This window comes from Centroberyx gerrardi, chromosome 7 (assembly GCF_048128805.1).
Source record: "Centroberyx gerrardi isolate f3 chromosome 7, fCenGer3.hap1.cur.20231027, whole genome shotgun sequence".
In the NCBI taxonomy this organism is placed as follows: Eukaryota; Metazoa; Chordata; class Actinopteri; order Beryciformes; family Berycidae; genus Centroberyx; species Centroberyx gerrardi.
Genome location: NC_136003.1, coordinates 16,610,327 through 16,634,241, shown reverse-complemented (window position 1 = coordinate 16,634,241; position 23,915 = coordinate 16,610,327). Strand labels below are relative to the sequence as shown.

At 43.8% G+C, this 23,915-nt stretch overlaps 1 protein-coding gene across 1 annotated transcript in view; it reads right to left on the bottom strand.

The window, feature by feature from the left end:
- fam20ca (FAM20C golgi associated secretory pathway kinase a) overlaps positions 1-23,915 on the bottom strand; it is a 46,148-nt gene that overhangs the window by 14,738 nt on the left and 7,495 nt on the right. The gene's annotated exons all lie outside the window — the stretch shown is intronic.

Sequence of the window (23,915 nt, the reverse complement as noted above, 5' to 3'; positions counted from 1 at the left end):
ATTCCATTCCCTTCTCTATTTTTCCTGAACAAAATAATGTGTTGCCTGTATAGTTTTGTCTCTGTAGAGAATTATGTATGTGTGTATTATGTATGTGTAATTCTATCAATTGTTTGTGTGGTTTTGCTATTTACATGCTGTTAAAAATAGAACCTTCCCCCCTCTCTCTCTGCCTAACGATCAAACTCAGAAATGGAAGTGGAGCTGACCGGAAGTCTTCCCAGTCTCACCCACGCTTAATTGCTGAATCAAATGAATGAAAGAATCAATTGAACAAATCTTTTCACTGAGTGACTCATAAAGAACCGAATCTCATAAAAGAGCCAATGTAAGTGGATTTGTATGCAAGCATAGATTGTTCCACCATTGTAGTGATGGTAAGCCACTGCTTTCAGCCCTGCTTTTCCATGTTAAAGTTACAAAATATTGGTATAAGTATAAGTGGTATATACGTGTTTCTTTCCTTCTTTCACTTCTTCGAGAAGTCATCTTCAGTCAAACTGGCATGTTGAGCTCAAAACACTATCATCTCCGCTTGCTATATTTATTATTATTATTATTATTTTTATTATTATTATTCATTACATTCCGACATCCATCCTGAGTGGCAAGACACTCAGGATGGATGGACACCATTAGGAAGGCCATGGTGTTAATGGTGCTATAGTAAAGAACACATTAGTAAGGTAATCCAAAACAATATTCTCACATTGAACTTGGCTGTTCGCTAAAATAAACTAAGATCTTTTTATTCGTTTTGAGACATTTACACTGGAATCTATGCAAATCTCCTCAGCTTTCATCACAGCTTTATTCCCTCCATCTCAGTGTCTGCATCCCTTTCTAGGGCAGAAGCTGACGCATGAGACCCAAGGCTGTTTGGACTAGGCCACTAAAGGGAAGCTGGATGAGGTTCTAGCTCATATCCTGTGGCTTCTCCTAGCAAATACACACACACACACACACACACACACACACACACACACTCACACACACATGCACGCACATGGACAGACATCCAGGAGACATGGAACTCTGCCAAGCAGGCCATTCCTGAGTCAGGGACTGCTGGAAGCCTCTGTCTGTCTGTCTGTCTGTCTGTCTGTCTGTCTGTCTGTCTGTCTGTCTGTCTTCCCCTCTGTCTGTCTGTCTGTCTTTCTGTCTTCCCCTCTGTCTGTCTGTCTGTCTGTCTGTCTGTCTGTCTGTCTTCCCCTCTGTCTGTCTGTCTGTCTGTCTTTCTGTCTTCCCCTCTGTCTGTCTGTCTGTCTGTCTGTCTGTCTTTCTGTCTTCCCCTCTGTCTGTCTGTCTGTCTGTCTGTCTGTCTGTCTTCCCATCTGTCTGTCTGTCTGTCTGTCTGTCTGTCTGTCTTTCTGTCTTCCCCTCTGTCTGTCTGTCTGTCTTCCCATCTGTCTGTCTGTCTGTCTGTCTGTCTGTCTTTCTGTCTTCCCCTCTGTCTGTCTGTCTGTCTGTCTGTCTGTCTGTCTGTCTTCCCATCTGTCTGTCTGCTTGCTTGTCAGGCTGTAGGATATGATCTCCAGGTTTATGCTCACACACACACACACACACACACACACACACACACACAATTTATTCCACACATACTGACAAATGAATAGAACAGGATATCATCTCCAGGTGTACGCTCAAACACTCACATGCACACGCGCGTGAACACACTCACGCGCAAACACACACACACACACACACACACACACCACACACCTGATGTTAGTGCTGTAACTGCTACGCTTGCACATACGATCAACCCAGTCAGCTAAAACTGACACACAACACACACACACACACACACACACACACACACACCCACTTATCCCCTCTCGCTCCTTTACCTTTGCTCCCCTCCTCCAATCCATTAGAGTGGATTGGACTTCAGAGTGGAGTGGTGCATGTTTTCCCACCCCCTCTCCCTCCCTATTTCCCTGAGAAGCCAAACCATTGACAACAGAAAATAACCTTTCCTTCTATTCTTTTACATGTCAGGAAAGCAACCTTTTAACCATAAATCAATTGCTGCTATTGTGATCCCTTCATTCCCCCCAGATCAAGGAGGGAACTAAAGGAGTGCGGGGTAGGGGATAAAAGACATTGCGCAGATTAAGAGTGGGCAGCATAAAAGACAACACAACGTCCTTGGGGGGGGGGGGCGGTGGTGGGGGGATCTGAGAGGTCTGGGTTTCTAAAGGTGACCTTATGTTGCACAGCACCGAATGCACCTCGTGACGCACCTTGTTATCATTCAAATGCACCCTTATCGAGGTGTCTTATCGAGTCCAGATAATCAGCAGGCGCGGCAACACAAAAAGATGCTGAGTTGGAACGCTCTCTCATCAACGTGTAATGGAGGCGTAAGAGGTTTTCATTCATGTCTCCGCCATGTCGGGGCGGCGCTGCACGTAATAACAGATCTGTGAAAGAACACAGTGAAGCTGCTACGTCAAGTGGCTTTTAGTTAATTGAGTTACTCTTCATGGAGAGTCAGGGAGAGAGATTAAAGTTTATTTCTGGAGAGAGCTGTTTTCCTCTGGAGGGTCACTGAGGGAAACTTTCTTTGTCTTCAGTATGTTGGCATAATGATGTATTTCCTCCGGCTATTCGGTTATGTATGAATTTTTCCTGACACCACTTTCCACTGTGCAAAAAGTGTCACATAAATCTGACTGACAGGCATTACTGACTTTGGTTGCCATGGTCACCATGATGTGGAATGCAATTTCCTGTCTGGGAGGAAGCGCTTTAGCATTTTGGATGTAGGCAATAGCAGGTTTGTGATGGGAAAAGCCATAACACACACACACATGTACACACACACACACACACACACACACACACACACACACACACACACACACACACACACACACACACTCACAAACAGATTTACCCATACACAGCCTCATATCAATGAGTGTCCTTGAACATTTTATCTGAAGTAGTGTGTGGATAGACTCATGTACTGTAGTCCAGCAGAATATGTGTGTGTGTGTGTGTGTGTGTGGGGGGATGAAGCTGAACTGCCTGCCTATGGACTGGTAGTTTTTGCTGACTGGGCAGTTTTTATGCTCTCTCTCATGAGCTCGGGCCAGCACAGTACAGTGTTATATTAATAACATGAGAGAGAGGGAATGGAAGAGAGAGAGAGAGAGAGAGAGAGAGAGAGAAAGAGAGAGGGGGGGGGGGGGGGAATTGGGAGAGAGAGGGTGGGGGGTTGAGTTGACAGCTGTGGCCCAGACTGCTGACTCACTCCTCTCTCTCTCTCTCTCTCTCTCTCTCTCTCTCTCTCGCACGCACGCACGCACGCACACACACACACACACACACACGCACACACACACAGTGGAGCTGATAGTACACGTTGGTGACAGAGAGAGGGCAGCAGAGACATGGCAAACCTAGTAAAAGAAAATCACCCAGCCAGCCAGCCAGCCAATTCTTCCACAGGGAGAGGAACACCGACATGGACCTGGACCTGGACTGAGTGGTAAAAGGTGACATGGAAAGAAACAGGTGTGTGCATATAAGCACCTCCATTCACATTTCCATACAGAATCAAGCTGTAATAGCATGTAATGTGTCTTGCCCAGCCAAGGAACTTCAACGCTTGTCCTGTTTATATAATGTTTATATTGTTCTGCATTTGCCTGTATACCCAAAAACACTCAAACGCTCTCTCTCTCTCTCTCTCTCTCTCTCTCTCACACACACACACACACACACACACACATGCACACATTAATTTCAACCCCCCCATACACACACCCACATGCACACCAGCAGACAAGCACCCCTGAGCTGATAAGCCCTATTCAGAAAGACCTTGGTGTTCAGTGCACACACACCCCATACCGTACACATTCCCACTGACCTTGTGGTGTAATGACATCTCGCTACTGCTCCGAAAGAGAGAGAGAGAGAGAGAGAGAGAGAGAGAGAGAGAGAGAGAGAGAGAGAGAGAGAGAGGAGGCACATGGGGAGATCTATCATCTATTGGTAATCCACAGCAGATTTCAGCCCCCCATTGACAGGCTTCTTTGTCTCTGTCTGGCCCTCTGTCCTGTGTATGGTGTGTGTGTGTGTGTGTGTGTGTGTGTGTGTGTGTGTGAGAGACAGAGAGAGAGAAATAGAGAGAGAGAGAAGAGAGAGAGAGAGGGATGAGGGGCAGAGGAGAGAAGAGGAGGGCATTGCTATTGGACAGTTGAAGTTTGGGTAAAATGCAGAACAATACACACACATACACACACACACACACACACACACACACACACATAAATTGGATTTGACATCCGATATGATGGAGGTTCCTACCTCACCACAGCAACATAAAAAATCTGTAAAACCTGCAATGAAATGTTATTTTCTGTCCAAATTTTATTACATTCTGAAAGAATTTCATTTGTATGGGTTTCAATGGAGAGTTTAGTGTCCTATGATGGTCTAAATGCCGTTTCAGAGGCTTGTCCACCCTGCAGAGAACACAATTGTGGGGGAAACACTGACTGCTTTGTATGAAGGTCAAATTTAAAGATATTGAACATCATGCACTATCAGGGATTTGGTGGGATGTGATGGTGGGATGGGTGTTGTTATTATTGTGTTCTTTGAAAAATTTTAAAACATGTTGTTTTTATATGTCTGTTACTACTAACTTGCTCTCAATAAAAAGACGATAAAAACCCCCAAAAAAGATCATCGGCACAAAATATCGAATGTCAACTTCAGTCTAAAAATGGTACCGGCCTTCAAAAACTCATATTGATTTAATCCTACATGCAAACTGTGGAGTTGAATGGTGGCTGAAGCATAACAGTAAAAGAGTAATATGAGCACAACGCAGAGGGAAATAGCTGCATACAGCTAACCCTAACAGCAAACTGCTTCCTGTATATCAAGCATGGAAGACAGAGCAAAAAAGATAGAGAGAAAGAGACTTAAGAATATTACGCTTAGACCTGCTTAGAGGGTCCCTAACCTGCTTTGATTTGCCAAATCTATTTGGTTACTGTGCTGCCAAATGAAATTCCCTCTCGCCAGCCTGACCCTACTTAACACCAATTATTAAGTATCCAGCCGCTTCACTCCTCCACTCTTGTTTTCTCCTCCAATTTTCGCCCTTTGTAGTCTTCTCACTTCATCTCTTCCATGTCTCTGTCCCATCTTTGCCATTCCCCCTTCGCTCTCCTCTCCTCTCCTCTCCTCCTCCCCATTCACCCCTACGGACCGCTCACCTCCTCTTCTCTCCTCCTCACCACTCCTCCACTTTCGTCACGGCAAAAAATAAACTCGGATTACGCCGCTTTACAAACAGATTTCACCAAAATATACATCCCCCTTTTTCCTCCCTCTTGACGTTCATTATGTTCTCAAATAGATTCCAGTCCTGTGCGCCTTATTTATCGTGGAGTGGATACTCTACAAAGAGCCAGTGAAACGTCTTTGGTGTGTGTACGAGAGCCTTTGGTGGAGCTGTGATATATTCAGGACGCTCCCTGGCAAATCGCACCTTGTGGAGTCGTCACAACATCCCTCAAAGTGATAGACGGGTGGAAGGATGGATGGCTAGATAAAAGAGGGCGAGATAAGACCTCTTCAGCCTGGTGGTTTGTGTCAGAGGGTGCCTGTCTGTCAGTCGCACTACACGCAGAAGTATCACAGAGAACATTGTCAAAGACTGTCAAGGCAAGGGTGTGTGTGTGTGTGTGTGTGTGTGTGTGTGTGTGTGTTTGTGCGTGCGTTTCCCGTGCGCGCATCAACACCACAAAGCATCTGCAGACTCAACATACCGGTGTGTGTGGATATATGTGTGTATTCCTGACTCCGTGCCTGCTTATGCCGCTCTATTTTCTTCCACACGTACTTCTCTCTCACATTCACCAGCGTCGGTATCGGAGAGGGATCTGAGGATCGGCCCAGGGCCCCTAGGTAGCTGTCTAGATTGAATTTCAAATCAATGTTACACAAGTTGTGTTCTGGCCTCAGCTATTTTCAACACACAGGGTGAGACACTGCCAGGAGGAAAGAGCGAGTTATTTGCATGTGTAGGAAGCAGTATGGGCGATATTATGATAATAACGTTGGAGGAAGGGCTTGACTTGAAGAAGACAGATGATGGCCTCAGCCGGTGCCTCGTTTTCAAAGTTATTAGATACTGATGAGATCGGGGGGAGAGTGAGGATTTAATTCCAAGACTGAGCAAGATTATCAGCCATCTAAAATGCTTGCCTCTCCATGAAGTATACCCGCAAGTATAGAAGTGCAAATATCTTATCGATTGATCTTCTGTTACTGCAGGGTGCCTTGGGAGTCTTGTTGGTTCGATTGATGATCTGTAGATATAATGCTGAGTCATTAAAATTACAGTGCAGAATACTGTACATACTGATAATTATATGTTATATGATAATGTGTTAGAAATCAATAATGTGTAGTTGTGTTGATCCCTAAAGGAAATTTCTCTGTTCACTTGTCATTATAACATAATGCCATACATGGAAGATATTATGGATTAAACATAAAATCCACTGGCAGATTGCATGTTTTCTAATTGATGAATCAAGAGTATTGGGTCAATTTGACGGTTTCTGAAGTCTTGAACATGGCGGCACTGGATTTGAAGCGTTTTCATTTCATTGGCTGTCCGTCACCGCTTACAACAGGGCAGCAGTAATCTGACTCCATCACGATAATAGCTGCTACAGTAAATTTATGAACGCAGTTATTTGTCCTTACTAGACAAGACAGTAAACTACGAGGCTGTACAAACAACAGTGCTGTTACTGAACTGGAGATGTTCAGAGTAGAGATGACTGGAGGTCATTGTGCTGCTGAATTAAAAGAGTATGTGCACGTGTGTGTGTGTGTGTGTGTGTGTGTGTGTGTGAAAGACTAATAGGGTCTCTGGCGGTGTTGGGGAAAGTTACTGTTAAAGGTAATTAATTACTTTCTTACTTACCTTAAGAAAAAACTAGTTACATTACAAAGTTACCAAGTGTGTTGTTGATCATTATACTATTGCTCTGTTTATAAAAGCCAGTCTCATTTATATCAAGCATACTGAGATTGTGTTTTTTCAATTAGCAGCATGTTGTCTGCACAAGATGCTGCGAGATTTTCACTTTTTTCTACTTTTTATTTTTTTTATTTGCACTGACAAAAATGTAACTAATAATGGATTACAAGAATTGAAAACAGTTACTAGTTATCACAAAAAAGTAATCTGAGTATATCACAGTATCACGCTTCTCTTACAGCCATGTAGAGCATGTTCTCCTCTCCATGTGTCAATTATCTCTTTCTCTCAGTTTATCTCACTTCTTTCCCTTTCCTCCATTATCTCCAGTTCTCTCACTCTCTCTCTTGGCTGTCTGTCCTCTCCTCATAAAAGCTGCAGGCAGAAACCTTGAATCTGGAATCTAAATATGCGGCTTTAAGGGAAGCTACATAGCTGTGGGCTAGGTCACTATCTGTAACCAGCAGACCTCTCTGGCAACCCTTGACACAGATGACAGAACCCCTCAGAACCTCTTTATGCTAAAGTGTGTGTGTTTGTTGAGGGGGAGGTTAGAGAGAGAGCAAGACAGAGAGAGAGAGAGTTGGTTTGGGAGTCCCTGACTGTATATGAGGGCGATGGGCCTGGGAAGCCCTCCTGTTTGCTAATTGCCCTCAGTAGTGCACAATTTAGCTAACCAGACTACACAGGGTCTAGGAAACAAAATACACATTTACGTACTGTAGAACACAGTTAGTACCAGGAAGTGAGACTGTAGGCTTCACAACCTGCGAAACTTCAACGTCAACCTGGGTAAACGTGCGTTTGTGTGTATATGACATTCAGTCTCCTATATATATATATTATCTGACTTTATGACTGTGTTTACCAAAAGTGCCACTCACACAGGTCTAACTGCATTTCTGTCATATTGCTGAACAAGTGACGTAACCCTCAGTGTACCTTTGTTACTGTATCTACTCTGCTCCACTTTGCTCCACATTGCTCTTAGAGCTATTTCCTGAGCCGTCTCTCTTTTTTTTTTCCTGGCCTTAATTGACTGGCATGGCATATTCAGCCGTGTTCCCCTGGGCTTATCTCTCCATAGAGCACGGTGTTTAAAGACCTGGAATCACTATGAAGACCTGACTCAAAGCTGCAGAATTATATCTGGGCTTTTGGGATCCTTCCCTACAATCATCTTAACGGGCTCCCCTGAGTCATGAGCGCTCTTGGAATATGTATGAAAAGACTGGAATCTTATTAGTATCGCTGCGTATTTCTCATTTTCACAAAGCCACATTTTGGTGAATGCATTAGTGCTTTTCCATGTCAAAATAAATGTTGTGCGTATTGCTTGATAAGCATATTCACTAGTGACTTTCAGTAGAAACTGTGCTTCCAAATGCCAGCTTTCTGATATCAACAGAGTAAATGTTTCATGACTCAGCATTTTATTCACTGAGAATAATCAGAAAATAGGCCAGAGTACAGTCAATGTGACATTATGACAGCTTAACATCAATGGGATGCTTTTTTTTCTATCACAGCAACAGCAGTTGCCAAAAAACATGATCTGATTCGATTATTTGAGTCAATCTGATTATGAATATTAAAATCTTTGCCCTTTAATAACAGATGTGATGTTTAATTCCATATCATGAATATCTCACCCCATGTGACCTCTCTCTCTCTCTCTCTCTCTCTCTCTCTCCTCCATCATGAATATTTCACACACTGATTGTATAATCTCTGTGTGATAAGTGTGGTGCCGCCATTGTGGGCTACACTGCTGCCTGTTGACTGTGCTTTATTAGTTAGCAACACAAACACTCCCTTCGGCGACAATGACGCTGAAAACTGAGTGAGCATAATCCCCCCCCCTCCCCCGTTCTGCACTCTACGTAAACACGGTCATTTCACATGGGCTCGCTTCTGTCTGTCTCGTCTGCTGGCTCTAAGAACGATTCAACGAGTCAAAATGATAGTCCGCTGAGCCGTGCCGATCACATCTAACATCTAACATCTACCGGCGCTCTTTACATAATTCATAACCCACCATCATTTTGGAATAGATTTGTTTTTGGATGGCATTAGCTGGAAATTCTGCAAATTGTTTTCCTATGTGTGGCAACAGCAACAGAGCAAAGAGCAGAAGAGACATGGAAATGAATTGTCATCGCTCTTGATCTCGATAGCAGTATGGGTTTTGGTAGTGCGATGTAACAGTAGTGTGAATTTAAGTTCACACACTGGAATAGCACTGCTTTTGTTGTTCTCGTGCGTGCGTGTGTGTGTGTGTGTGTGTGTGTGTGTGTGTGTGTGTTCACCGAGGGGATTATGTACTCGAAGGATGGAACAGGTCTTGCTGTATGGTCTCTCTCTCTTCTCTTTCTCTCTCTCCCCCACACTATCACCCACAACAAACAGAAGACATACTGGTTTATCCTTAACAATCAGGAGTGTTCCAGTAACACAGAGCCACACTTCATCATATTTACATATCCAACCATAGAGGATTAAACATTTTCAATGGCAGTACTCTGAGGCAATCCTTCACAGGGGAGGGAATTCATAATAGGCATTGTCACAGAATATGAACTATGAATTATGCAGAACATACACAAACATCCCAACAAGGGTATTCTTAGGTCAACGTGATTAGATATCAGAATGCACAAGCTTGGGGATATTTAGAACAATATGCTTCAAAATGTGGACGAGAGTATATACTGACACCGTATACTGACTGTGTTTCTCTCTAGTTTTCCTTAATATATTTTTTCTTCATGAAGAGTCATTTTGTATGTTGTGCAGTAGTGTTCAGAGCCAGCCAATGTAGGACTACTATTCAACTGGTTCACATATAAAAACACTTGGCCCAACAAAGTCTCCAAGACTTTGACGACTATGCCATACATCCGTAACACAGACAATCCACCATGAAATGAGGGATACTATAATGAAATAGCGATGCGGATACGCTGGGAATGGCAGAATGCCATGAGGATTGTTGTGCCCATCCGCTCACCCCCCAAAAGCTGTCTGTGGCAAACAGCATCCTTGCTGTAGAGGAAGGAACTAATGCACCCAGACAGGGAGGCATAATTCCTCTAAAGGTTTTCCACCAGCAAATTCCACCAGAAAGCCCCTACCAGTTGTCTCCATCCCTCACAGAGGGTGGATGAGGAATGGAGGGGAGGAGAGTGATTGAGGGGGGAGAGAGAGGTTGGGAGAGAGAGACAGAGAGAGAGAGAGCAAGCAAAGGGTGGGGAGGGACTAATGCTTCAAACCACCAAAAGCCATATTTAAGATGAATAATGTGGGAAGAAAGTAAAAAGATGTCATCCGCCTTGACACTGGTCTTAGAGAGGCAACAAAGGATCAGCAAAGTGCACAAAGACCTAAATCGCATCCATAATGAAAACAAGCTGGATAGCTTTCAGCCTCTTAGCATCAATAGGGATCTTGAGCACTTTCCCTGTGTCTGTGTGTGCACAAGTTTGTGTTTCTGCCTGCACACAAAATCAATGGGCATTACCATGAGCCTCCATCTCACAGGGACTGAGTAACAAGCCTTGGTATTCAGCATGACATGCAAGCTGAGGCTGATGAGAGAGAAAAAAAAATCCCCATGCGAGCATGTCACTAAACTGCAGGGCTAGCGAAAAGTAGTCTCTCCTCACGGACCAAAGAGGATTGTGGGTAAGATACAGAAAACACGGCTATCTCCTCTCAATCTGAAGCTCTTTTTTCCCTTTCATTTTTCTATTTTTTCTTTACTTTCCATGCATTCTACTGTCATCAGAGATGAGAGGGTGAATAGGACCATTTAGTATAATGTCACGTCTTAAGTTAGAATGCTCACAAAGCCGGATCAGTGTTATTTCTCTAGCATTGTTGCATGCTTTTAACTCTTGGTCATAAATCTTGGGGTCGTAAAAGGCTACAAGAAACCTCTAACCTGTAAAAAAACACAAAGAACAAAAAACAAACATGGATTTTAATCTGATATTATGTTCCCCTCTTGGGGTAAAATTCAAAGCAGGTTCCCCAAGTGGAAATTGGCTGATGACTGGGCCAGAACGAGTGCTGAGAAAGGGGAGCTTGAACTACAAACCAAAATTGCATAAATCATCTCTGCTGGAATTAGATCAAAGAATCTTTAGTGAGAGGTTCTGCAAAAAGGTTCTTCCCCAAAACTAGCCCTGTGGTACAAGCCATTAAGAATTTATTTGATTAGCGCTAAGTAGTTGCCGAACAGCGCACACCAATTAGAGCAAATATGTTAAATCCTGGGAAGCATTCATTTTCCAGATACCCCCCGCCCCCTCCCGGCTCACCCCCACCCCGCCCCCCGATGGGACATGGAGTGCGTCTGTATGGTTTGAGCCAAGAGTAGTTAATTGGATCGTGAGTAAGCATTTTGGACATCCATTATCTTCGCCCATCTGCGGGGGTGCATATCTTGAGGTGACTCATCCAAAAAAAATCCTATTATCTTGACCCAGTGATGAGAAATTTGGACTTCTTAACATCGTGCAACACAAACACGCACACGCACACGCACACGCACACGCACACACACACACACACACACAGTACAAAAGCATGTTTGATAATGATATCAGCTGCTGCAGTTGGGAAAGGGCAAATGTCTCTGGTGTGAATGCAGGTGAGATCCTCCCCTCTCCCAAAATTATTTCCCTATCTCTCTCTGGCCTTCCTGATGCACCATTCAGTGCGGATGACCCTACCACCTTCAGGCGCCCCGGGTATAAACCCGTCAGCCAAGTAAGACCACAAACACAGAAGCACATCTCCTTCACTTTCCTTCTCTCTCTTTTTCGCTCTCTCCCTCCTCCTTTCCTCCCTCTCCTGCTTCCTCTTCCCCCAGAATACCCCGGCTGCTGGCCTGTCGCTCCCCTCTCCATCTGTGTCTACTTAAACTGAACCTGGACACACCACAAAAGCAGAAAAACAATGTTAGACGCAAACACACACACACGCACACATGCACACACGCAGCGGCCACTACAGCGAGAAACTTGGCGGTCGTTTATTTTTGAGTCTCTCTGAAGAGTTTAAGCAACAACAACAGGCCCGAACTGCTTGACAGGCTTGGTAGCGCTTACCATTTTCCCCTAATTAGTCCAACGTGAGGCTCGTTAAAATGCCATCTACCGGCGGCGCATGACTGATGACAGAATAGCGTTTGATTTAGTGGTGCTGTCTTTTTCTTTAGCCCCATAATGAATGTGTTTATTAATTACCTGAGAAGCTTTTTGGTAGTCGCCTCAACCTATTCTGTTCAGGGCTAGAAGTTACAAGCTCCTGTGTTGCGTTCATCCATCACCACGTTCACCCCGGAGGAATAACAGCTCAATTTTAGCTGGCTGTCAGTTATTTTCAACAGCGCTTTTCCTCACCACTCCAAAATGGATTGCACAGCACCGAGTGAAGCCTAACTACATCAAACTCAAAACTTTGATAACCCGACCAAAAAGAAAGCAATCAAAAGAGTCTTTCCAGAAAGTTATTTTGCGGTCGAGGTCCCCAGACCGAGGCATGGGTGTTTGTGCCGCGTTTCTCCCATAGTTGAACTTTTCTATTTAGACCTGTCAACGATCTTGTTGTGCTCGGTGGTTTGTGGTCAGATGCCGTTTCCTAAATAGAAACCATCTATCAGGGGCTAAGTGGTGGCTGAGAGATGTCATTGTGGTCGTGAGTGGGTGACGGCGGTGGAGGAGGAAGTGGTGAAACCACTGGAAAAACAGTTCCAAGGGTTGCATTTATCCTTGTGTAAGAGCTAAGTGGGCTGGAGTGAGTCCAATACACTGGAGGATATATAGAGTTAATTTCTACGTGACAAAACTAAGGATGGAACGAGATGTCTTCACACTAAATAGAGCCAAAAAAAGATTCCTGTACATATCTATCTAAGATATCTATCTAAAGATGCTTCACACCACATTTGCACTAAGTGACGCTCTCAAGTAAAGGAAAGGAAATGAAGCATTGCTTCACATATAAAAAGCCAAGAATCCAAGCAAGATATTCTCAGTATTTCTCTGCACTATTATTGGTCCAGCAACATAACATGAGGCACTGTCCATGCATCTTGTAATGTGCAATGTTACTAAAGTATGATGAAAACCTTTAGTATTACTGTAGACATACATCATACATCAAGGATTCAAATAGGAAACTTTTTCTACCCTTTGCTTATAACTAACATAACAACATTAAAATGAAGACAAGAAGAGGTAACACATGCGTAACACACACACACACACACACACACACACACACACACACACACACACACACACACACACACACAACACGTCCATCTGTGCCTTTCCATATCTCTTCAGTCCCACTAGCACTCCTTTTGTGAACAACCTTCCCAGCAGCAGGAGTAGTGACTGAGAGTCTCCCTGTACCTCCAGCACAGAGGCTCCTCTGTCTGTTTCCCTGCTGCCCAGGGCCGCAAGAGGGAGGGTGGGAGGGGTGACCCAGGCAAACCCCTGGATCAGGTTCCGGCCTCCCTGGTCCGGTGATACCAGACCTGGCCACCGCAGCCCCTCCTACATCCTGCCCTGACAATGAAGACGAAGGGGGGGGGGCCTTCTCTGGTTTAATTGGTAGACAATGATCGCATTTTCCTCCCCCTCTCCTGGGCCTCTGTTGGGGGGACAGGGGAGTCACACACAGCCTAATTGCCACCTTGCACGGGATAGGCTTAGACAAGCACGGGCCTGGCCCACAATGGACGTATTAACCTCTGTGCATGCTATCACAAAAGGCCCAAGTTACAGAGCCACAATGCCCTCTCTCTTTCTCTCTGTCCAAGAACTGTTGTTTCATTCATCCAGCTTGGAGAGACATTCAGGTTGACTGTGATAGATCTACCTGGGAAAGGTCATTAATTCAAACTCAGTCATTATCTAATGACTGAGTTGAGTTGTAAGGGGTGGTGCAGTGCGTGTGGTCCTATTGTTGAGGGCCACCAGTTGATTTAGTGACAAAGCAAGAACTAGGCAAGTACACTCAGTCATTTTCAGAGCACTGTAAAAAAAAAACAGGGACCTTCCTCTTGTCTAAGCCCAAACAATTATCCACATTATACCTTCACAGACAGACTGGAATTTAGAAGATACCAGGACCATTAGCAAGATTTTAAGTCATACACTGCAGCTTGATTTCCACCTTGTCATGACAAATTGCTAAAATGCCAAGTCTTAATCACAGACATTAGATTTACCAAAGCACTTATATGACAATTAGGCTTTGAGAATTCCCCTCAGTTAAATGCAACATTTCAGAGTGCTTATTTGAGACAACCCACCTGGGATATTTTGTGTACTTCGAGCAGACACTGCCTCGCCATAAGTCAAGGTTTGGCCCGCTTCCTTGCCTCATAAAATGAAATGCTCATTTGGGATGTCTAGAATTCATCTCTTAGAGGTAGAGGACTTTTCAGCATTCCAGACAAAGTGTGGCAGAGGCATTCCTAGCGGGAAGGTTAGGAAATCCCCCATACAGTCATTTAGACTGTAATGATATGATAGGATGGCTGAACCACATACCAGGCAAAGCTGTAACAAAGACAAGGCCAAGAATCAGAGGGAGACGCGCGCTCAACTGTGAAAACGCGAATCACTTGGATGTGGTGTAACAGGAGCAGCTTGTGCACAGGCATGCAGATACACAGGTTCCCATGCAGACACCCACACACATGAACATGAACGCAAACACACACATACACAACACACCAACTACCTGTGACTAAAATACCAGCACCAGACCTGTTGGTTGAAAGAATAAACAGGCTTTTCGATGTAGTCATCAAATCTTTATCTTTCCAGCAGCCTATGTCTCTCCTCAAATGATTGTGGCAAACCTGTTTTGAAAACCCCAAACCACCACATCGCTTAAGGCACACACAAATGACGCAAGCTGGTGACCCATCTTGCCCTCATGTCCCAATCACAGGGTTGCATAAGAATCTGCTTCACTTACAAACACACACACATGCACATATGCACACATGCACGCATGCAACCACATACACAAGCATAAGCATGCATGATATGCATTAGAAATACATGGTCTACATTAGAATGCATTGGGCAATAAATGGCAATCCCAGTCCTACCATTTTTGGCTTATGGGGCTTAACTTAACACCTTAGGCCAATTTGTTCAGCATGATTGCTATCGTTTGACGCCTGCTTTTGTGCTGAATCAACACTGACAAGATACAGTACACACGCAAAACATCTAAAAACAACATGAATCTCATCATGTCTCATCAAGATACTATGCTGAGGTGTGAATTTGGCTGGAATATGTCTCACACACACACACGCACATGCACACACACGCACACAAATGTCTAGGGTTGTACTGGTGCAGCCATAGTGTACGCTCTTGCCCCCCAAAAACATTTGGTTAACCTTTACATGTCACACACACACACACACACACACACACACACACATAAGAAAACAGAGAAGCATGCATGCACTCACACGCATCACTCATAGTATCATCTCCAGCAGCTCAGTTGGCCTGTAATCACATTGCAATGAGGGGACCCATGGCTCTGCAACATTGCACTGTGAGTGCATAAACACTTGTTAGACAGAGAGAGAACGAGAGAGAATCTAAAAATACAGAGCAGAGAGGCTCTGAACGGAGGCGAGGGACAAGCTTAGGATTAGTACCGCCTCAGCGAATCAAACAAACAAGTCCAAAAAGGAGCATGAAAGGGAGGCGGGGAGAAAGAGAGAGAGAGAAGGAGAGAGAGAGAGAGAGAGAGAGAGAGAGAGAGAGAGAGAGAGAGAGAGAGGGGAGAGGGACGGTGATGAAAAACGCCACTTCCACAGGAGTTGACCTAGTAAAACATTCATAAGAGACTGTCTTTATGTGAAGTATGTGTGTGTGTGTGTGTGTGTGTGTGTGTGTGTGTGCGTGTGTGTGTGTGTGTGTGTGGGTGTGTGTGTAAGGGGAGTTTAAGGCTTGGGAGTCTAAAATAAGGCAGTTTTTTTTTTAGTGTCTCTGTTTGAGTGTGTGTGCCTGTCAGGAAAGTTCTTTGAGATTTGAGATGACACACGGGCACGTTCAGCGCCAGATGAAGCTACACTGCCGACCTCCCGAGTCAAGAATAGACTGCCGAACTGAAACACAGACATATCAGACAAAAGTGAAAAAAATAGAGAGAGAGAGAGAGAAGAGAGAGAGAGAGAGAGAGAGAGAGAGAGAGAGAGAGAGAGAGAGAGCGAGCATGAAAAAAACTCCTTTGGAGTACATCCAACAAATGAAATAGAAATGTATCAGTGGTGGCAGTTGTGACAGATGTGATTGATTTTAAATCACGGATTGCAGAACACCCAAATGTGCGGCCACACCCAAACACAAACTTTAGTGACAAGACATAATGACGCAATAAATAGAACACACACCAAATGACTCGCATCTGCCAATTCAATCAGAAGATTACACACTGAAATTCAGAAAGTTGTTATTGACTTAAAGACTATCATACTCTCAAAATCAAGTATAGTTACACAGCAAGCTATAGTGGTACTTATTTGTATAGTGTGTGTGTGTGTGTGCTGATGAGTAGTCTGTTGTGACAAGCCAGTGAATATGGCTGGCTACATGACTATTTTAAAGCATCACACTGACTAACCAGGTCATTCCACAACCTGGGTCAACACTACACAGCCTCCACACTCACTACTCTGGACACACACACACACACACACACACACATGGGCACCCAGATACAAGCATATGCAGAAATTCAAGATCAAACAGATGCAAAAAACAACACACAGCTTTTGATATGCCACATCAGAGTGCGGAGCTGAGAGATCTTTAGAAAGAGAATTTCATTAACGGGGTTCATCTATATGGATGTGTGAAAGGAGAAAAGTCAGAGAGGAAATGAGAAGGGTGAAGAAAAAAAACATATATCATAACGTTAATACAAGCCAGAAAGCCAGGTTGAGACTGTTGACACTGCTACAGTATCAGCCTGAGGTTGGACTACAAACCTCCTTGACAGAATGAATAAAGGGGGCGAGGAGAGAGAGAGAGAGATCAGCAGAGGAAGAGATCAGAGGTCAGTAAGAGGAGCAATCCTCAGCCACATTAGATCAGCTCAAAAACCAAATTAAACTAGGGGTTTTTCTTGAAGACCTGAGGAGAGAGCCAGTAGTGCCCAGAGCCTAAAGAAGTGCCGCTGGCCCTGGCCCTTTCTGACTGGCTGGCTGGCTGCAAGTACAAAGCTGCATGGGAAACAGATGTCCTGAATGCCTGACACCAGAACGTGTGTGTGTGTGTGTGTGTGTGTGTGTGCATGTGAGAGTGAGAGAGAATAACATGTTGAAGAGAGAGGGAAAAAATGGGGCATATAATGTTTGACACAAGATGTTATCTGTGCCTTGCGTGTTTCTCTGTGTCTGTCCTTTCCCTGGATCCCAAAACACAACACACAGCGGATCATTCGCTCTTGGCCACATTAAACTCATTTCATGAAAGAGTGCTCTTCTTAACACATGCAATTGCACATGCACATTAACAACAGCCTTACACCAGTGTCAACATGCACTATAGGCAACAAGGATTGCACTCTTTCTTGTGTCAGTTGTATCAGTGTCTATCACTTAGTATTCTTCTTTTATCTCCTTCTATCAAACACATATTGTATTGCACACACACTTTTTTCACACTATCTCTCCCTCCTATATACTTTTCCCACCTTTTTTCAATTTCTCTCCTCTCTCCAGTTCTCACTGTCACTCTTATTTCACACTCCATCCTTGCCCTTTTTCTATACCACTGATCAGTCTCTCTTTCTCTCTCTCTCTCTCTCTCTCTCTCTTTCTCAGTCTCTCTCTCTCCCACTGGGTGAGCACCTACAGCCACCCCCAAAGACTGGAACTTCTAGCACTACATAAACCTGCAAATATGGAAAACCAGATACAGAGTGGTACACACACACATACACACACACACACACACACACACACACACTGTAACACTGACACATGAACACCATGTTTTCACACACACATGCACACACTTCTACGAAGAAAATCACAAACAACTTACCAGCACACACACATGCAGGCACACATGCACAGATGAATACGCATATACAGTATAAGAGTATACCTGCAGACATACATGAACATGCACACACGCACACACGTGCACACACACACACACACACACGCACACACACACTACACTTAAAAATCCAATCTGACTGTTCACCCTCTCCTCTATCTCTGCCCTCATGCGAACAAACGCCTGTTCTTTAGAGATTGGCCACTGATTTCAACGGCTAGGCCAGACAGAATTGCATGGTGTCCTGAGCAGCTCGCTTCTCTTTCTGGCAGATGATGGGGCCTGTGTGCCTACGTGATGTGTGAGTGGAGTCGATGTGACAACTGAGAGACCGCCCCGATGCCAGGGCAGCACAGCAGGGGCTGCTGAAAACCTGAGGAGTCTCTCTCTGCCAAGCGTTGGGTCGTTGAGTTCTCTGTTCAATGGGAAAGCTGATGAAGCGACAATCTGGTGCAGCCAAAGTTTACATAACCTGTCGGCGTGCGGAAAGATGTGGCGTTTCAGCTGATTGGTAGGCTTTTATGTGCAAGATCAAGGTGAAAATTGTCACTGAAAAAAAAAAAAAAAAAATCATGCAGGTTTTATGTAGGACTATGATAATGTGAATGTAAAACGATGTGCCGTTTCATCCCATTTAAAGTCTTTTTACGCGCTTTTAGGCTTTTTAAATCGGCACCGTAAAAATCATTAGGGAAGTGTGAAACGGTGAATGGTCTGGAGCGAAGGAGCTAGTTTTCTATTGTGTGTGCAGGGAAAGTGTGTGAGTTCACAGTCACCACCCTCTGTGTGATATACCCATTTCTGTGAGTGAGCGGTTACAGCTGGGACTTGGCTGGCTGCTCTCAGATTTTCCTTCACCAGCGCTAGGTGATGGAGGGTGCACGAACTCCGTAACCCCCACAGTGCGGCCTATGTGTGTGTCTGTGTGACTGTCTATGCGTGTGTGTGTGAGTGAGCTGCAGCTGTGTGAACAGCTGTCTGTAGTAACATGCTCCATCCGCTCTGACACGCATATCTATACACACACCCAAAGATGAGCTCAGGCAGCACCTCTCAAAAGTGTGTCCAACTTATGAGAGTCAACGGCGCTCTTATGGTCCTCCGGGGAGCCCTTTAAAGAAATAATGTTAATTCAAGTGACTCCCAAAGAAAAGGAAAAAACAGAAAGGATTGCTTCTCAACTATCATTTTTTTCCCACCGTGAAATGTCAGGCGTGAGACATGAGAAAAGATCTGTGTTAAGCTGTGGTCTTGAATTCAGAGGAAGGAATTTTAGAGGGGTTTGTGTGTGTGTGTGCACGCGCAGTGCATGTTCCTGCATGTAAACAGTACATATACGTGTTTATGTACAGTGTGCATGTATGTTTGTGCATGCGTGTGTGCCCATAGGCATGCGGCATTTATCCATGAAATGAGACTTTCCCTTCACATTTCTGGTTGTCGCGCAGGTTTTTAACAATGGGACAGGTGTGGATCCGGATGGATGTTCTGTAGCTGGGGTTTGGCTTTTCTACATGATAGGAGGCAATGATCCTTCTCCCCTTTTTGGGTTTCAATCACAGTTTCTATTAATGATCAAGCCTGACAGAGAACCTGTGTGAGAGACCGCAAACTCTTGGAAGACATAACAAATGGGCTGAGATGCTTTAAGGAAGGATTTTACTTTTATTTTCTTTATTGTGATTTGGTCCACAGGTGCTTATTATCTGTTCAAGCCAAGTGAGAACATGATTGTGATCTGGGCATACGGATCTCGGATCTCTATGGTTGATGGTTTGATGAAGATCAAACGGTAGTTCTTGTAAAGAGCAGAGATTTGTAGACAGTATGTGAAGAAGTCTCCAGAATCAAACTCACCATCAAATCCACAGGCCATCAAAGACGGTTTATGAGCCGCAGGATTTCCTCTTGCACTTTACAGTAATATACGTAGATCAATAATACAATCATCAATCTTTCATGATCAGATCAATAACCAGAGCAGGGAGGAGTGCTCTCCACAGGACATTAGATGGCTTCAGCCCTAATCGGATTCCATATCTACTGAGGGGATCCATGGAGGAATGTCAGTCAAAACGCAATTGGGGCATGGTAGATATGATGAGTCCTGCAATGGACTTGTGGTTATGAAACAGCCTGTGGACGATAAAAACCAAGCAGCCTCTTGGGTGTTGCAGCTAAGAGGCTGCATAGCCAATCCCACTGGCTTAGCTAGCGCTAAGAGCCCGAGCTTGTCAAAACTGATTGAGTTCATGCAGATGAGATATGAGGGGAGGACATATCTTGGTTCCCCACGGTGCATAAACATGGTGCAAGGACGGGCATGTGTGCCCTATATATATGTTCCTAGCACACGTGTTTACATGTAATGAACCCTGTGTGCTGACATGACAGCTCTCGGGAGGAACGGGGCATGTTCACAACACACAAGGAGAATCAAAGCCATTTCTGTTATTTACACAATGCATAAACCATTTTGAACTCAGAGACTATCAGCAAAATCAAAGGGAGGGGAGTGGCGACAGGCTTGTCACACAGTGTGTGATGGAGAAACGAAAAGATTTTTTTCCTTTGCATATCTGAGTGTTGTCACAACCCCCCCGTCCCCCGGCCCCCAACTGACAAATCCAATTAGTATGACATGAACATTATGGCTCGGTGTACCACAGCCAGGTCCTTGGCACGGCTGGGGGGGATGGACACCAGGGATGTGAGCCAGACAGACAAGCAGGCATGAGGCATGGAGGCCTGATAGAGACCTGTACCCCGGCTCCAGCTGGCAGAGCCGGCTCCTTGACAGGTTGGCAGTGCTAACCGCTCCCCCAGCCTCTGGCCTATCTCTGCCTCTCATCTGTCCTTCTTTATCAATGCTGTCTCTTCCTTCCTCTCAGCCTTTGACCCTCTCTCACGGCCATCTGCTATTCCTGTCGTAACTTCAAGTTTTTCCAGAACCCGTGATCTATTTTATGTCTCACATCATACTTATTTTTGGTAGCTTGCATAAAATTCACACTCATGAATGCAAAATCTTCGTTTACACACAGATGGAGTTTAATTTTACCAGATAATCCTGCTCTGACTTGAAAGCGTGCATTTGAATGACCATGCATAGTGCTTTGCAGCTAGTATGTGAGAGCAAGGGATGCTGCATCACAGCAAAATATGCCAAAATATGGAAACTCTTTTTGTAGTTTCATTTCCCCCTTTTTCAAAAGTATTATCAATGATTATTTTATGAACAAAATCTAAAACATTCTAGAAAATTCTGAAATATTAATTACAAGTTGTTGTTTTTTTTGGTTTTGTTTTTCCGTGGTATCATTTTAAAATGAAATGTCATGATACCTGGACTGGTATTGGTACCAAAGGAAAGACTTTGCCATTGTGACAGCACTTTACAGTCTTGGGTAGCCAAGGCATTAAGATAAGTGTAGTGAACTTCAGTTTTGAATAGATGACTATCCTAAAAAATCACTTTCAATATCCACAATTGTAGTCCTATTCACACACGCATGCATTGTAAGCAACTGTTAGATTGCCAGATAAAATGTTTGGGACTGAAAGATTTGAGGGAATAAATCACAAACCATTTGGCTAACACAAAAATCAGAGATCGCTTTTGAGAGAAAAAAAAGATTCATTGTGAACTACTACACTTTACCAAATTGCGCTTTGAAAAACTAAATAAGCATCTTCTACCCTGCTGTGGGTGCCCACATTAAATCAGTGAAAACAATCATATCTGTCAGTCAGACAGATAAAAAGAAATTCCAAACTTTTTCTCTGAGCTCTACAGAGAAATAGAGAGTGGAGGTGTCTGGCAAGCTGTCAGCTTGTGCAGTCTCCTGGCCCATGCCAGTATACAGATTTGCATTAGGCTCAAAGGAGGCCCTAAACATCAAAGCCTCTTTGAAGCACCACTTGATGCTGCACAATGGGACAGGTGAAGAAAAACAATATAACACAGCAGCGCTCTGAACTACTGCACCCATAATGCACCAAAATTCCTGAAATAAAAGTGAGACACATCAGTGCCATGATAGAAACTCAGATCTCATGATCTGCTTTAAAAAAAAAAAGTAGAACAAAGCTTGATTTTCTACATTCTTTCTCACAACGAAACTATGATATTTTTGCATTTCTGAATTGAGGACTTTGGTACAATGTCTGTAAACACTGGTGACAGATGATTGTGACAGTCAAAATAAGGAGTTGTGAGAAATTGTGACAGTCTAAATAAGGAGCTGCGGGAATCTGTAACATGTAATTCAGAAACTGACATATAATTAAAGTCAAAACAGCTTTCTAACAGCATCTGAGAAAGAATTCTCTCTACTCATGGCTCAGTAAAATCACTGCATTTTTTTACATGTAGTGTTTTAGGTTTACTGGTTAACTTGCTAAGTCTTGTTAAAATCTAAATTACACTATTATTAAAGTTTTGTAAAAAATAATAATAAATAAAATAAATAAAATAATTGCACATATCACCTTTTCTATTCCTCCACCATAATATAATACAGTAGAACCTCATAACTCTGAACATGAGACTTCCATCTATCAACAGTTAACCAAACATTGTATTGTTGAAAATGTGGCAATGAAAAATAATATTATATTACTGAACTGTGCAGAAGTACTGGAATTCCAGGTATGAAACTAAAATCCAGTCTAGCTACAAATTTAAGTTTAAAGGAAGTTTTGAAAACATGTACATATATGTTTTATATTTTTAAGATGAGTTGCCATGATTGTTCAATGTATTTTTGTCCTGCAAACATTTTACATGTTGGCACAACCTCTATTCCAAAGGGACTCACAGTATCTAGGCTCTGCTTGAGAAAACTGCATGCACATGTCTGTAACAAGGCATTGCATGACTGCTGAATGATACATGACATTCCCCTCACATTCTTAAGACCACAGGTTGCCCTGAGCCGCGGCTCCAAGCCGGACCACAACTCTCTACCTTCCCTTTCCTTCTTCTCTGACCCATCCTCCCACCATACACACACATAAATATATGCATGTGCATATACTGTACATGTCGCCTGGAACCAGGCTGAAGTGCTTGTCCCGTCTAATGGTCATTCAGTCTGACACACGCACACACACACACACACACACACACACACACACACACACACACACAGCAATCTCAGTTTCTATTAGATATGACTGTGCCGACTATGCCTGCTGCGTGAGATGAGGCTGTTGGCTTGGAAGGTTTGCGTGTGTGTTGAAGCTGGATGCTCAGAGTCACATAGTCCGGACCATACACTCCGAGGCTAATTTTGCAAACAAAAAAAAGGCGATATTCAGGCACGGATTGACCTTGAAATAAAATGCCAAGTTAGGACACAGGAAAATGACTTATTCAAACAGTTGCAACATACTCCGAACAATGGCTGCTATTTTTTGTGGATATATCAAGGGACTAAATGGCACCGCACGCACGTAAAGTGGGGTTGAATAAGAGATATGAGCACCAAGATGAACAAACTTTGAATAAACTTTGCAGCCTCTCCATAAATCAAGCCCTGACAGTGAAAAGATATTCAGTGGCAACATTTCATCATTCATTTTTAAGCTGAAGGTGATCTCACAGGCCCTAAGTAACTCCCTGCTCCCACTAATGCGAGTTTGGCTGCTATGGTGATGTGTTTGGCTCGCATTAAGGCGTCATCACGCACTATACCTTTGCAGGTTGTCAAGACATGACACTTTGCTGCTTTTGCAAGTATCATCAAAACAGCCTTCGTCATCAG